The sequence below is a fragment of the Notamacropus eugenii genome, chromosome X, assembly GCF_028372415.1.
Source record: "Notamacropus eugenii isolate mMacEug1 chromosome X, mMacEug1.pri_v2, whole genome shotgun sequence".
Taxonomy (NCBI): domain Eukaryota; kingdom Metazoa; phylum Chordata; class Mammalia; order Diprotodontia; family Macropodidae; genus Notamacropus; species Notamacropus eugenii.
The window spans coordinates 91322089-91339131 of NC_092879.1; the positions used below are offsets into that span (position 1 = coordinate 91322089).

Here is a 17043-nt window from a genome sequence, read left to right on the forward strand (position 1 = left end):
TGATGTAACTTGCCTAAGGCTATCTCACAGAAAGTACATAGCAGAGGTTAGATTTGAACCCAGGTTTTCTGCCTCCAAATTCAGTGCTCTATATGTCACATTGGGAGAGGACAAGCTCCTTGAGGTCACAGACTGTCTTGCTCATCTTCATTTATTCTACACTGCCATGTAATAGACATTTAATGTGCAGTTTATTAATAGTTACTTAATTAACATTTTAATTGAAAGTATCAATGTTTGAATGGGGAATTTCCTCTAAATCATTCAGGGCATTTTATAACAAAGCCCTAATACCTTTCTGGGAGAAAGGTGAGAGCCAATTATCATTATCTATACAAAGCACCTACTGACCCAGCAATCTGTTCAGAGGAAGGCAGACCCAGAGAGGAACAGAGAATTTGGAGCCCCTTATGGAGAGATGAGCCTTCATAAGGGCTGAGGTCTCCAGGGAAGCTATGGTCTGACTACAGGGGTCATGTGGTCAATGAATCAGAGAGTGATTGGTTAGATCAGCTGCAATTGTCTGGGGGCCCCTCCTTCCACTCATTCCCCAGTACTCTGCAGCTCAGCCTCCTTTCTCTGCTATGGAAGCTTCCAACCTCTGTCCTGGACATTCAGGGCAATCATCATCTAATTCTTACGTGGGCACCCAGTGTAAGCCACTGTGCAGTCATTGGTGGGAAAAATCCACCCCCAACCTCTGTCACCAGACCAACTTGTGGTTGCAGCAGGGGCCAGTTAGAGGGCAGACTCTACACTCTCGGACAGTGATTGGTGAGTACGATGGATATCTTTGCCTTTCCCAGACTAGTACCTGTACAAGAGATGAAACAGGCAGTTATCAAAAGATTGCCTTAGCTGAATGTGACTGGTACAGCCTGTAAGAGCCCCAGGTCAGCAACCTTTGTTCATTTGTTCATTCAGCAAGGATGTATTATGCAACAGCTGTGTACAAGGCACTGTTGGAGATGCTGAGCATTTGAAGGAAGAAAACAACCCCTTTACCCTCATAGAACTGACGGTCATTTTAGTGATGACATTCTTTTCCTGCCACTTAATTCCTACTAGACGATAATATTTCATTCAGCATATTTTAGGTTCTTAACCTTGTTAGGAAGCCCAGTGCTCACTGTAGTCACAGTTCTTCTGTGCTTTGCTCTCAAACACTAAGAGTCATGTCCTGAGGATTTGACCCTTTCAACTGTGACACCCACCCTAGGGCCATGCTGGCCACTGTCTCAGGTTGGTCCCAACTAAGCTTCACTTTATTCCCCTGGCAACTTTCTTGGCTTCTACCAGAAGGACGACAAGGATAAATATTGAAGAATGACAAGTGGAATCATGGGGGAGTAGATCAGCCTGCCCTTTGGAGTGGCAATGGCAGTATTGAGCTGATTCTGGTTCTACGTGTGCCCTCTGAATCCTCCCCCCACCTTCCCTTTTCACATTAGGCAACCAGTTGATTTCCTAAGTTTTATAATGCACATATTATTGCAGTCATACCTAGATATATTTTATAAATAAGTAAATAGATATATACATATTGGGGATACATAATCAAATTTTATTCATATATATAGGGGTGTGTAATGAAAATGTTTGGAGACCACAACTGCTCTCTAAATTAATTCAGATGAATTTAGAAGCAAATTTCCACCACATTTGTTTATCTAGCAATCAGCTTTAATAGCCACACTTCCCTGTATGGATTGTTACTCAGGAGTCTTTTTTTACTTTCCTTTGCCCAGTGGTAATTCTCACTCATGATTGTCACTTGTGAGGAAATGTACTGTAGTTGATTTCCTTCTGGATGGCCTCACATAGTGGAGGGCAAAAATGGACACAGCTGAAGGGAGGTGAAGGAAGGCTAATGACTTCATTTTCTCCAGGAAGAGATGAGATCATTTTTTCAAGGTGTCATTTTCTTTTCTAAGTAGAAGGTTGTTAGACTCCCCTTTCTGTCCTTTCATCAGCCAAGGTCATAGAAGGAGGAGGAAGAAAAAGCTTGGAGGTATAAGAGTGCAACCTGGGATATTGGAAAGCATTTTGCCAGGATGATCATGGAGTGTTCGAATAACTAGTGGGAACCTCAGACCCTTGGGAGGGTGGATCACATTAAACACTACACTTGGGCAGTCTTATCTGGCAGCTTTAGCTGAAGACAATAATGCAAAGGGTAATTCAATGGAGGCAGGAAGCCAAGAATAGACATGGCCAACCTGAAGTACAGTTTTCAAAGGGGTCCAAAGTGCTGCCCACGGTTTTGTTTTAAGAGCTCATTTCTGGTGGCACAATCCCCAGGGTGATGACTCAAGACATGAGACAGTGTGATACAATGGGCAGGCCACTGGATTTGTATTTATTGGACTTGAGTTCAAATCCCATCTCTGTGTCTTTTTAGGTGTGTGAACTTGGACCAGTCACTTAAACTTGCCAAGCCTTAATTTCCTCATTTATAAAATGAGGTTATCAGACTAGATGACATTCAGGGTCCTTTCCCACCTTAAATCTCCTCTGATTTGTCTGTCTATACCCCAGGCTGTGTCTCTATGTGTTTATAAATGAGGAAAAAATCAGGAAATGAGTTTTGGTATCTGTGTATATTAAATCTAGTCACTTACCTGTATATTTAGAGGGATTAGCCTTGGTGAAGAGATAGCAAAGGAGGGGACAGCAGAGAACATGCAATGGAGAGAGGAGGGGCAATTCATAGCAAAGGGCCTTGATTTTCTCAGGAAAATCTAAATCATAAAACAAAATCATGCAGATCACTGCAGGGTAATCATAAGAAATCATGTCATTCATAAGTCCAGATGAAATGAAATAAGATCTGAAATCAAGGAGCTATTGAAACTCCAAGAAGGGAAAGTAGGAGACCCTGAGGTCACTGAAAACATTCCACCAATAACAAAAAGAAGAGCAAAAACAACGCCTAGGACTCTATGACTTTACACTGTGAATTTACACTAACATTTCAAAAGGCCCTTTTTAAGTTTGATTATTTCAACCCACCTTTTAGACCAACTACACCAAGATAAAATCATTCCCCAAAGCTGGTATTTCCTATAACCATCCTGAAAAAACACATTCTCTTATAATATTTGATGGAAAAGCATCAAAATATTTCAGAACCTACACACAAAATATGCATAGTAGCGACTGTCATAATAAAAGACACAGGAAGAAAGATGACCCTAACAAAGAACACATACTCCAAAGGACACAGGTCTCAGGCACCATCATGGACGGAGCTACTTGGGAAAGCTCGTGATAATGGGTAGAAATGCATGGAAAAATTACATCCATATCTAGCTGGTGCACACAATAGAAGATTGGATGCCATATCTCTCTGTTCAAGGCAACATAAAAGAAATACACTTAATGGAATACAGAAAACAAAGCTCTATTAGAAACTCAAGACTCCCTTAATTGGCAAATGAATGCAAAAGTCCAAAGGTTAGACAAGGAATCAAAGCAGCACAAAGAACAAAAGGCAAAATTCAACTTAAATCAAAACCTTTACTACAAAAGTGAAAGAGAACCCTAAAGAATGGTATGGAGGGTTTCGAGTCATCTGTGCACTCACAAAGGACACACCAAAACTACCATTTGGGTCAAATGAAAAATAGAAAGCTTGGACCCATTAATATAATGAAGAGTTATATGAAAGAAGGGGGTAGAAACTTGAATCTCTCTGCAAAGCCAGTAACTGGCAGGCCTGTACAAGAATGATCACTCAATCAATAAACATTTATTAAATAGCTGCTATGTGCCAGGCACTGTGCTAAGCTCTGGAGTTACAAAAAGAGGCAAAAGATAGTCCCTGTCCTCAAGGAACTTACAATCTAATGAAAGAGACAACATGCCAACAAATATGTTCCAAGCAAGCTATATACGGTATAAGTAGGAAAGAGTTAGCAGACAAAGAGACTAGAATTAAGAGGGGTTGGGGAAGGCTTCTGTAAAAGCTGGGATTCAAAGAAAGCCAGGAACGTAAGTAGGTGGAGTTGAGAATGGAGAGGATTTGAGGCCTGGAGGACAGCCAGAGAAAATGCCTAGAGCTGAGAGATGGAATGTCTTGTTCATGGAACAGCCAGGAGGCCAGTGTCACTGTATTGAAGAGTACCTGTCAGAGAGTAAGGCATAAGAAGAATGAAAAAGTAGGAGGGGGCTAGGTTATAGAAGGCTTTGAATGTCAAACAAAGCATTTCCTATTTTTTCCTGGAAACAATAGGGAGACAATGGAATTTATAGGTAGAGGTGACATGATTGGGCCTGCCCTTTAGAAAAATCACTTTAGCAGCTGAACCGAGGATGGAATGGAGTGGGGAGAGATCTGAGGTGAGCAGACCCTCCAGCAGATTACAGCAATAACTGAGCCCTGAAGTAATGTGGGCCTGCAAAGTTTGGAGGAGACTTCAAAGGAGAGAAGGGGGCATAGTTGGGAGATACTGCAAAGGTAAAACTGACAGGCTTTGACAACAGCTTGGATATGGGAGGTGAGAGAAAATGAGGAGTCCAGGATGACTCTTAGGTTGTAAACCTGAAGGCCCAGAGATAGTGTTGCCTTCTATAGTAACTGGGAAAGTAGGAGGTGGGGAGAATGTAGGGGAAAAGATAATGAGCTTTGTTTTGGACATATTGACTTTTAGATGTTTATTGGACATCCAGTTTAAGATGTCTGGAAGGTAGCGGAAGATGTGAGATTGGAGGTTAGCAGAGAAGGGGAGGCAGGATAGGAGACGTGAGAATCATCAGCCTAGAGGAGGTAATTAAATCCATGGGAGCCAATGAGATCACCGAGTGAATTAGTATAGAGGGAGAAGAAGGCCCAGGACCGAAATCTGAGGGATGCCTACAGTTAGAGGGTGTGATCTGGAGGAGAATTCAACAAAGGAGACAGAGAAGGAGTGGTCAGAGATGGAAGGTAAGAACCAGGAGAGAAGGGTGTCCCCAAATCCTAGAAAGTAGAGAATACCAGGAAAGGTAAGAGACAGTGTCAGGCCATTGGATTTGGTGGCTAAGGTCAAGAGTAATTTTAGAAAGAGCAGCTTCAGTGAGAAGCCAGATTAAGGAGTTAAGAGGAAAGTGAGGAGAGAGAAAATGGAGGCACCTATCACGGATGACCTTTTCAGGGAGGTTAGCTAAAAAGGGCAGAAGATATACATAAATAGGATGATAGTAAGGGAGGATGAAAAGATCAAGTGAGGCTTTTTTTCAGGATGGGGAAGGCTTTAATATTGACTCAAATGCATCACAGTGGTGCATGAATTACAAGCAAAACACTTTGGCAGATTCCTCTCAAAAAAAAGCCTGATCCCGTACTTTTAAACAGACATTATCATGTGTCTACTAGCAAAAGATTGGAACACCACTGACCACCATTGACCTAATGTAGGTCTATTACATGTCTATGTACTTTATACAAAGCATTCATAGTTTCTATCACTTCAAAAGGGTAAAATGTACACTTATAGGCAAAGAACATATTGGTTGAGGAACAAAAAGTGGTATGCCAAACAACTCCAGGAGTGGAAAGACCAATTTAATAATTACTGGATAACCTGTTTGAAAGCTTTGTAGCATTTATATTGTCTTTATTCATTATAGCAAAGCCTTTGACTCAGTTCTCTATTCATGACTTACTCATATAGAGCAAACAGACAAAATAGAACCAAGCAAAATGAGAACACTAGAGTATTTGACAGCCTCATCTAAAACAGACTACCAACACAATAATGTCAGAAACTGATGATATGAAATATGACATCTTACAGTGAGAAATGTTAAGCCCCATATGGTTCTGCTGGGCTTAAACTTATTATCTTTTCTCTGAAACATAACTGAGTATGGCTTCCAAATTAAAAAGGGAGTCATACAAAAACATCTGATCTATCACTTGATGATCAAGGATAATATTGAGTTATATGATTCTACCAAAAATGCATCAAAGAGCTGCTCCTTTTCATGGAATCTTTCTCCAACGGTATCAAAATATCATTTGGTGGGGAGGAGCCAAGATGGCGGAGTAGAAAGATTCACATACGCTAGCTCTGAACCCACAGTCCATAAAATATCTATAAAAAAGAACTCCCAACAAATTCTGGAGCAGCAGAAGCCACAGAACAACTGAGCAGGTGAGATTTCTGTTCCAGAGAGCCCTGAAAAACCGACAACAGGTCTGTCACGCCCCAGCCCTGCCTTGGCTGCACAGCACCCAAAGGAGCCGATCTGAACAGGCTTCAGGGATGGAATCCCCACCAGCAGCATGGGTCCCTCCACCCACGGGTGCTGGGGGTGAGTGAGAGAGTCTTTTTGGCTTGCCAGGAGGGGAGCAGGGTGCCCCCATAACTCAGGCCCCCTCGGGAGGCAGCAGCAGAGGCTGCAGCATACTGGGGCTCCCAAAGCAGGCAAGAGCTCGGATCCATTGTTGAAGGTCTCTGCATAAACCCCCTGAGGGAACTGAGCCCTGTGTGGTGGCCCTGCCCCCACCTGAGCACCTGAACTTAATTTCATACTGACTAGCAGCCCTGCCCCAGCCCAAAGCCCTGAGGCTGGGAAGCAGCATTTGGATCTCAGAGCCCAAGCACTGGCTGGGCAGATCTGGAGGCCTGGTGGGTGTGGAAAGAAAGCTCAGAAGTCAAGTCACTGGCTGGGAAAATGCCCAGAAAAGGAGAAAAAAATAAGACTATAGAAGGTTACTTTCCTGGTGAACAGGTATTTTCTCCCTTCCTTTCTGATGAGGAGAACAATGCTTACCATCAGGGAAAGACATAGAAATCAAGGCTTCTATATCCCAGCCCATCCAATGGGCTCAGGCCATGGAAGCGCTCAAAAAGGATTTTGAAAATCAAGTTAGAGAGGTGGAGAAAAAACTGGGAAGAGAAATGAGAGAGATGCAAGTAAAGTATGAAAAGCAGGTCAACACCTTGCTAAAGGAGACCCAAAAAAATGCTGAAGAAAATAACACCCTGAAAAATAGGCTAACTCAATTGGCAAAAGAGGTTCAAAAAGCCAATGAGGAGAAGAATGCTTTCAAAAGCAGAATTAGCCAAATGGAAAAGGAGGTTCAAAAGCTCACTGAAGAAAATAGTTCTTTCAAAATTAGAATGGAACAGATGGAGCCTAATGACTTTATGAGAAACCAAGAAATCACAAAACAAAACCAAAAGAATGAGAAAATGGAAGATAATGTGAAATATCTCATTGGAAAAAAACTGAAGTGGAAAATAGATCCAGGAGAGACAATTTAAAAATGATGGGACTACCTGAAAACCATGATCAAAAAAAGAGCCTAGACATCATCTTTCATGAAATTATCAAGAAAACTGCCCTGAGATTCTAGAACCAGAGGGCAAAATAAGTATTCAAGGAATCCACCAATCACCACCTGAAAGAGATCCAAAAAGAGAAACTCCTAGGAACATTGTGGCCAAATTCCAGAGTTCTCTGGTCAAGGAGAAAATATTGTAAACAGCCAGAAAGAAACAATTCAAGTATTGTGGAAACACAATCAGGATAACACAAGATCTAGCAGTTTCTACATTAAGAGATTGAAGGGCGTGGAATAGGATATTCCAGAAGTCAAAGGAACTAGGACTAAAACCAAGAATCACCTACCCAGCAAAACTGAGTATAATACTTCAGGGGAAAAAAAATGGTCTTTCAATGAAATAGAGGACTTTCAAGCATTCTTGATGAAAAGACCAGAGCTGAAAAGAAAATTTGACTTTCAAACACAAGAATGAAGAGAAGCATGAAAAGGTAAACAGCAAAGAGAAGTCATAAGGGACTTACTAAAGTTGAACTGTTTACATTCCTACATGGAAAGACAATATTTGTAACTCTTGAAACTTTTCAGTATCTGGGTAGTGGGTGGGATTACACACACACACACATGCACATACACAGAGAGACAGAATGCACAGAGTGAATGGAATAGGATGGGATCATATCTTTAAAAAAATGAAATTAAGCCATGAGAGAGAAATATATTGGGAGGAGAAAGGGAGAAATGGAATGGGGTAAATTATCTCTCATAAAAGAGGTGAGCAAAAGACTTTTTAGTGGAGGGAAAAAGAGGGGAGGTGAGAGAAAAAAATGAAGTTTACTCTCATCACATTCCACTAAAGGAAGGAATAAAATGCACACTCATTTTGGTATGAAAACCTATCTTATAATACAGGAAAGTGGGGGATAAGGGGATAAGCAGGGTGGGGGGGATGATGGAAGGGAGGGCATTGGGAGGAGGGAGCAATTTGAGGTCAACACTCATGGGGAGGGACAGGATCAAAAAAGAGAATAGAAGCAATGGGGGGCAGGATAGGATGGAGGGAAATATAGTTAGTCTTGTACAACATGACTATTATGGAAGTCATTTGCAAAACTACACAGATATGGCCTATATTGAAGTGCTTGCCTTCCAAAGGGAAGGGGTGGGGAGGGAGGGATGAAGATAAGTTGGAACCCAAAGTTTTAGGAACAACTGTCGAGTACTGTTCTTGCTACTAGGAAATAAGAAATACAGGTAAAGGGGTATAGAAAGTTATTTGGCCCTACAGGACAAAAGAGAAGATGGGGACAAGGGAAGGGAGGGATGATAGAAGAGAGGGCAGATTGGTGATAGGGGCAATTAGAATGCTTGGCATTTTGGGGTGGAGGGGGAGAAATGGCAAGAAAATTTGGAACCCAAAATTTTGTGAAAAATAATGTTAAAAGTTAAATAAATAAATTTAAAACAAAAATATCATTTGGACTCTGTAAGTGTAAAAATCTCAGTGAACCAAAGAAAAGTAGAAACTAAAAGAAAGCTTCAAGCTTAAATCTGGAGATGAAATCAACCAATGAATTATGGCAATATTTAAAATATCTTGATGGAATCAAAAAGTCTTCCATGGGCAACAGTCACATGAGCTCCACCCAACATTAGGTCAAGACAAAAATGTCTTCAGAATGACTAATAAAGTCAATCAACCAATAGGTGGTTATTAAGTAGTTACCCTGTGCCAGTAACTATGCTACGCTGTGGGGATACAGAAACAAAAGTAAAATGGCCCCTTGTCTTCAAGTAGCTTATATTCTGATGGGAAAGACAACACATACACTTATAACTATGTAGAGAATTATATGTAGGACAGTTTGAGATGGAAGGCACTAACATGGGGTACATTTAGGGGTGGGAGAAGCAAGGCAAAGACCAGGGAAGGCTTCATATAGATGGTGATTATTGAGTATAGCCTTGAAGGAAACCAGGGAATCTCAGATGCAGATTGCAGAGTGCAAGAAAAAGGCAGGTTAAAACACAGGGGGACTGGCCAAAGGGAGTGCCACCCTTTGAGCAGATGCAGTTTCCTTTGTGCTGCTTCTCCATCTCCAGTTTAGCTAGGCCTGTTTATGGCCATGCACAATGGACTCCCAGACTCTGGGGAAAGTACAGATATTCTGTTTCTAGTCTGCTCAGTGCATGCTTTTTGATTGGTTTCTAAGCCAGAACTAAATTCCCACAGGGCCAACTTAAGTCTTTTTTCTGACAGGTTACATTCATGGGAGGAGACAGAACTGCTGTCAGCCTCCAGGTGGAGAGACAGCTAGCATCAGTGAGCTACCATCCCCAGCCACGCAACCACAATAACAAACATTTATATAGCCCTTTAAGGTCTGCAAAATGCTTTACAAATATTAACTCATTTGATCCTCACAAAACCTCTGGGAGCTTGTTAACCCCATTTTTCAGATGAGGAATACAGAGGTTAAGTGACTTGTCAAACAAAAGTGTCTGAGTCCTGCCTCCATTGTACCACCATAAAGTCAAGAGAACATGGGCTCACTGTTACTTTTGTCCCTATTGTGTCTATTCTTTCCTGCCTTAGAAAAGAAATATTGGGGGGAAATAGGTATTTATATCATACCTCCTATATGCCAGGCACTGTGTAAGCCCTTTACAAATATTATCTAATTTGACACAGAGTGGACTAGGCTAGGAATTGAAGCTTAAAGAGGTTTGAGGCATGAGCCACCAAGCGTCTAGTAATGGGGGGCCATGCCAGAGTTTACAGGCAGCCAAGCCCAAGGAGGAGTCAAGATCTGGCCCTAGTGGACCACTGGACCAAAGGCAGCCAGTATGCAGCATTCATTCACTTTCTCTGTTTTTTCTCATTTTTTTTCTCTTTGTACTGTTTCTTCTTTCACAACATGGCTAACATGGAAATGTTTTGCATGATTGCACATGTATAACCTACATGAGATTGCTTGCTGTCTTAGGGAAAGAGGAGGGGAGGAAGGGAAAGAGAAAAATTGGAACTCAAAATCTTGTAAAAAAAATAATAAATATTGAAAAAAATGAGTGGTAAAAAAAAAGATTTTTTGAAAACATAGGGCACACTGTGTCAACCCCTTCTCCAGTCTCTTGTTGTTGTGTGCTCCTTCATTGCCAAGAAGACCATGTCATCAGAGAAATGATGACATGACTTGCACTTGACTTTGTTTTGAGTGAGAGAGACCTGTGCAGGTCACCAGCCTCACTACTCCTCTGGAGCCATCTGGATCCAGTGACCAGATATTCACCAGAATGACTGGAGATGGCCCAGGATACAATGGGAGACCTTGGACCCTTTTAGGCACAAAATCTTCAATTCTAGAAGGACTTCTAGGCTCCAGGAGAGAATTAAGCAATGGTTCTCCAGTCCCTACCCCTAGGTTCAATGAACATTGCTGGCTCCCCATTACTTCCAGAGTCAAATATAAGGTTGGTCATGTTGGCATATATGACCAGGCCTCATCTTTTATTTCCAGTCTTTTTATACGTTATTCTCTTCCACACATTCTACAATCCAGCTTGTTGCTGTTGCTTGTCCTTAGTTCTTGAAGAGGACCATGGCATCAGAAAGGCGATGCTGTGAGTTACTAGGGAATCGGATCTAAGTGAGGGAGAAGCATGCAAAGTCACCAACCTCACTTTCTTCTCTGGAGCTATCTGGGTCGAGTGGCAAGATATAAATCAGGATGACTGGAGATGGCCCCCACAGTACATACACTTACACAGTAAAGAGGAAAAACAATTATCACAGAAAGCAGTGTGTTCTTACAATGGTCAGGTTTACATTGTCCCCAGGACAGTATTCATGCACATATAAGATCACTTTACATGCTGGATTGCATTTCTCAAATATATAGGGAACTGAGCCAAACTTATAACAGTAAGAGCTATTCACCAATGGGTAAATGGCCATAGGAATAAAGAGGTCATTTCCAGGTGAAGAAATAAAAGCTATCAATAATCACATAAAAATATTTTAAATCACTATTGATTAGAGAAATACAGATTAAAACAATTCTGAGATACCACCCCACACTTAACAGATTGGCTAACATGACAGAAAAGGAAAATGATACAAGCTGGACAGGATGTGGAAAAATAGGGACACTAATACACTGTTGGTGGAGTTGTGAACTGGTGCCCAAGCATTCTGGAGAATGATTTGGAACAATTCACAAAAAACTATAAAACTATGCATACCCTTTCACCCAGTAATACTACTAATAGGTCTGTATATCAAAGAAAAGGGGGAAAGACATAATAACATATACATATATATATGCTATATATATGTACATATACTATACACACAAATATTTACAGCAGCTCTTTTTGTGGTGGCAAAGAATGGGAAACTGGGGGGAGGGTCTTCAATTAGGAAATGGCTGAATAAATCGTGGTATATAATTGTAATGGAATGCTATTGTACTATAAAAAATGATGGGGGCAGCTAGGTGGCACAGTGGATAGAATGACAGGCAGGAAGTCAAGAAGACTCATCTTCCTGAGTTCAAATCTGGCCTCAGATACTTAACTGGGCAAGTTTGCCTCAGTTTCCTCATCTGTAAAATGAGCGGGAGAAAAAATGGCAAACCACTCCCATATCTTTGCCAAGAAAACCCCAAAAGGGGTCATGAAGAGTCAGACATAACTAAAAATGACTAAGCAATGACAACACAAGAAATAATGAGCAGGATGGTATTATAAATGCCTGGGAAGACTTACATGAACTGATGCAAAGTGAAGTGAGTAGAAGCAAGAGAAGATTGCCCTCAGTAACAGTTATATTGTAATGATGATCAACTATAAAAGACTTAGCTACTCTGATCAATACAATGATCCAAGACAATTCCCAAGGACTGATGATGAAAAGTGCTAACCACCTTCAGAGAGATGAACCGATGAACTCTCAGTGCAGATTACAATTTTTGTATATTCTTTATGTTTCTTGCCTATTTTGCAACATGGCTAAATGTTTTGTAAATATGTTTTGCAGGACTTCCCATGTAAAATTGATACTTGCTTTCTCAATGGGTGAAGAAGGGGAGAGATTTTGGAACAAAAAATTTTAATGAATTTTAAAACATGCTGAGATTTGCCCAGTGTGACAACCAGGAGAGGTGTGCTCTTGAGATGGTCAGGTTGATCCTAAAGCCTTAAATTTTGAAAAAAGGAGGGAAAGGATAAAAAGGGAGTTTCCTCTTTGGAGGACATTTAGAAGACATAGAAAACATTATGTATACAAATATTAACACACTGTTTCTTCACACACATTTACCTTTGGCCCTTGGCATGACTTTTATACATGGATACAGGATACTGACTAATGCTAAAAGCAAAAGGAAAAGCAGTCTGTCTCTTTTATTTGTGAGAAGCAGTATGACTAAATGGTTAGAATGATGAACTAAGTCAGGTAGACCTGGATTTAAATCCTCTTCTTATATTCATTGGGTATATGACCATAGGCCATTTGTGACCTCTGAGACTCAGTTTCCTCACTATGTCAATTGGAGATACTAATACCTGGAGTACTTTCTTCACTATATTATTGTGAGGATCCGACAAGGTAATATCTAGGTAACACTTTGTGAAATCTGAAGTGGTTTTAAAATGCTAGATATTTTTTTATTATCCCTCAAAAAATAATCTTTGAGTGACCTGAGACAACAAATTGAGTGGTGATATTCAGAAACCTCCATTCCTTTATTATGCATTTCCTTCATTATCTGTCATAGTACAAAGACACTTTCTCCTCCATGTGAAGTTATGCTTCCTTACCCATTTGGCTCTCAGGACACTTCAGTACCTTGGTCAGATGCAGGAGCAACAAGGATCATGCTGTATGGCTTTGATCAGTGCAAGTTCCCTCACCCTCAGAGATCACATTGAAACGGGGATGACAAAACAGCAGATTGAACAATAGGAGTATCATCAACTACAGGTCCAGACCACAAAGGTAACATATAGAGGGAAAGCCCTGGATGTGTCACTATGAATTTTCATCCTGGCTCCTCCTCAGCACCAGGCATTATGCTAGGCACTAGGCAAGCAAAGAAAAAGAATGAAGCAATTCTTGCTCTCAAGGAGCTTACATCCTAACTGGAGATATAGGAAATACATATACATTCTATATAGAATAAATACAAAGGGCCTGAATACAAAACACTTAGATACATGGTAATTTAGGGAGAAGGCATTAGCAATTGAGAGGATTAGAAAAAGTTTGATGTAGAAGGTGAGGCTTGAGCTTTCCCCATCAATGAAATACTCGTGATACTTGCTCTCTCTGCCTCATAGGACTGTTGTAAAAATTAAATGAGATAATGGTATATGAATATAATGAAATATTTTGCACTCGAAGGAACAATGAATATGAAGGATTCAGAGGCTTGTATGAATTAATATAGAGCAAAGTAAGTAGAACTAGAACAGTGAACACAATGGCCACAATGCCAAGAAAAATAGCATTGCAAATCATAGACCTCAATGATAAATTGTGACTTCAGGAGGTTAGTGGTGAAGCAGGTTCTAACGTTTTCTTAGAGAAAAACAAAGTAACAAAGTTTTCTCAAGCTGTTCAGTCGTTTCTGTTGTGTCTGACTCTTCGTGACGCCATTCTTGGTAAAGATACTGGAGTGATTTGCCATTTACTGTTCCAGCTCATTTTACAGATGAGGAAACTGAGGCAAGCAGGGTTAGGTGACTTGCCCAGGGTCACATAACAAAGTAACAGGGAAGCAATCTCAGTCCTGCTTTCCTTACTTGTAAAATGGAACTCAACAATTTAATTCAGTAAGCACTTACGAAATACTAAAAATGTGCCACGCACTAGAGATAAACAAACACACACACACACACACACACACACACACACACACACACACACCCCAAACAGTCTCTGACCTCAAGGGGCTTAACTATAGCACTTATTTAGCAAGGTTATGTATAGGACCAAAGAAGAAAATGGAGGTGGAGGGTTGTTGCCTTAAAGCTATCCCACACAAGTCAGTTACCACTCTCATTTACTATAGGTGGACTGCCCTAACTGGTTCCACTAAAAGTTCTTCTTGGAACAGTGTGCAAACATAGGTAGACCCTTGAGCTCATTTCGGTAGAGCTCCATGAATTTTCACTCAGTTTTTAATGTGGTTGCTATTTCAAGTCAGATTATAATTCATATCAATAAATAATAACCACAGGCCTGCTACACACCCCAGAATGCACTACACTTGAGCACTAGAAATGTTTATTTACCTGACATCAGGCTGCTGGTCCATTGAAATGAGTGGTCAATTTAGGCAAATTATTGTAGAATGATAGGAAGGTATCTTAGATTCCATCTTGTCCAATCCCTTCACACCACGGAAGAGAAAACTGAGACCTCTGAGATTCAGTGTCTTGCCCAAAGGTCACAAAGTTAGGACATTTCTGAGGTAGGATTTAAGCCCAGATCCTCTGACTTCAGCCCCAGTCCTATTTCCACCAGACTACAGGGCCATGATTAAATGATTTTTTTCTCCAACCCCACTCAGGGTTATAGAGAAAATGGTGTCGAGCAGGCCTGCACAACCTGTGGCCTACCAAAAATACATTTTTCACAGTTCTCCCAAAATCCCTTGGCAGGCTGCAGGTCGGGCAGGCCTGGTGTAGAGCTTACGTGGCAAGTTTAGACAATCCTGCTGTATGCAACCAAAATGAACACCCACAGATACAGCAAGTCCTCTCACTTTTCAACAATATTTCCAACTGGTCCCTTGAATGAATGGATGAACACAATTGTATACACAGTCTGGAGCAATTACCTGAGGCTTCAAGACAAAGGAATACAATTTTCCATGTAATTACCTAGGTATTTTAGCTGAAAAAATTTCCGATGCAAAGGCTCTAGATGATTTTTTTCAATTTCCAGTTCCATTTTGTCAGTGTGGACCTCATTTTTTTGTCTCAGTTCATTGTCTTGGAATTCATTTGCTCCTTCACCTTGTAGAAGTTTAAATTTTTCAGTATGACTGAAAATTTGACAGCCAGCAGAGAGGAAGAATTGAGATATTTTACGTGAGCAGTTACACATTCATAAATTATGGATATTAAGACATCCATAATGAGGCCAAATTACAGCAAGGCAAAGGACAACAGGATTTGCATATTTAGCTGAAGTTTCTGCACCAATAGTAAATGGCAAAATTATGAGATGAGTTATTTGCACACATGAAAGATTTATCTCAACTTGAAGAATGAACCAGTGCATTTATTGATTCTGGTGGCTGTTCCATTCATTAAATGGCTCCTAAATGGTCTGTTTTGTGGTTGCAAAGTCATCATGTGTCATTAGACATTATGGAAAATGTCAGGATGCTAGGCTTCCATATTAAAAATGCCAAAAACAAGGACAAGCGAGAAGATGAGCAAAATTTTTTCAGGAGAGAGATAATGAAGTTGAGATTCTGGTTTTAATTAACAGATCAAATGATAGGCAAGCAAAGTTGGGTTTATGTGCATTGAGATAAACTCCACGGGTTTGACTGGGGTCTGGCCAATACTCCCAGGAAGCCTTGGAATGACAGGCCCTGAGTAGTGGAAAGCATGATGCCGGCCCTGGCCATGATCAGAGGCAAGTGACAGTGTATTTGTACCATAAAGGAGACGATGATGATGATGACAATGACGATAATATTTGTACCACCTACCTTGCAAGGTTGTGATGGGAAGCAAAACAATTTGCAAATCTTAAGATGCTCCATAAAGAAAATGAAAGAGGGCAACAGCCAAAGGTAGCAAAGGAACAGACCTGCAAGTCAATGATAGGGCAGATTTAGACAATGTGGTACCTTAAGTCACTGTATTCAACACCTGTGAACATTGACTTTTCTCACTTTGGAGATCCTTCTCTGGCAATGCCTGAAAGAGGCATTGCCTTAAACCTTGGAAGGAGCAGAAAGCTACTTCCACTCAGCATCCACATCCCAAGTCCTGTTAGTCAGTGTAGTAGAGTGCCCTCTGAGGACAAAAATCTCTATTTTTTCCATAGGGTTTTTAGTTGTTTTTTTTTAAACAGGTATCATTCACCTGGAGTCAAATGCCTGGCAGTGTTCCTGACTCCAGCTCCCCAAACCACTCACCTGCCAGTCAACTAGAATACTTCTGGCCTGTCCTAAGGTTTGGTGGGGAAAAGAATGTGTCCTTCAGTGGGAGAATGTCACTCCCTTTCCCACAGCCTCCAGCACGGACCTTCCTCGTCTTCGGTCAGTTTGCTGGGTATGGGGTGAAAGGTTTGAGTTGTACGGATGTACATTTTTCTTGATTTCGATGATCTGAAGCAGTCTTTCCTCTCGTTGGAGAAAGTCTGCGATTCTTCTTTTGACAACTATTTGATTATACTCACTAACCACTTATCTATTACGTATTTGTATTAATTCCCCATAGAGGGTATCCCAAAATTCTTAGGGCTGCTAATTTGTTTTCTGGAGACTTCCTCTAGTGATATCAGAATGCTTCTAAGATTTAATACTATTGTGAATCTGTCCCTAGGCCAAAAGTCTCAGTGCGGTTTTAAGCCTTAGTAGCTATCAAACTGCACTAAGACTTCTGGGACATACTATATGTCTTGGATATGAGAGCTTTATCAGAGAAAGGGCCATGAGGATGATGTAACCCCAGTTCCAGTTTGTATTACTGATATTACTACTGCCACCACCATCTCCCCAGAGAACCCATTCCACAAGAGAACA

The 17043-nt window shown here is 40.8% G+C and overlaps 1 long non-coding RNA gene across 1 annotated transcript in view; it reads right to left on the bottom strand.

The window, feature by feature from the left end:
• Positions 1-16103, bottom strand: part of LOC140516442 (uncharacterized) — a 96526-nt gene extending 80423 nt beyond the window's left edge. The window contains exon 1 of the long non-coding RNA XR_011971365.1: positions 16003-16103. This is a non-coding gene — a long non-coding RNA (uncharacterized lncRNA). The remainder of the gene's footprint in view (positions 1-16002) is intronic.
• Positions 16104-17043: the final 940 nt, after the last annotated feature.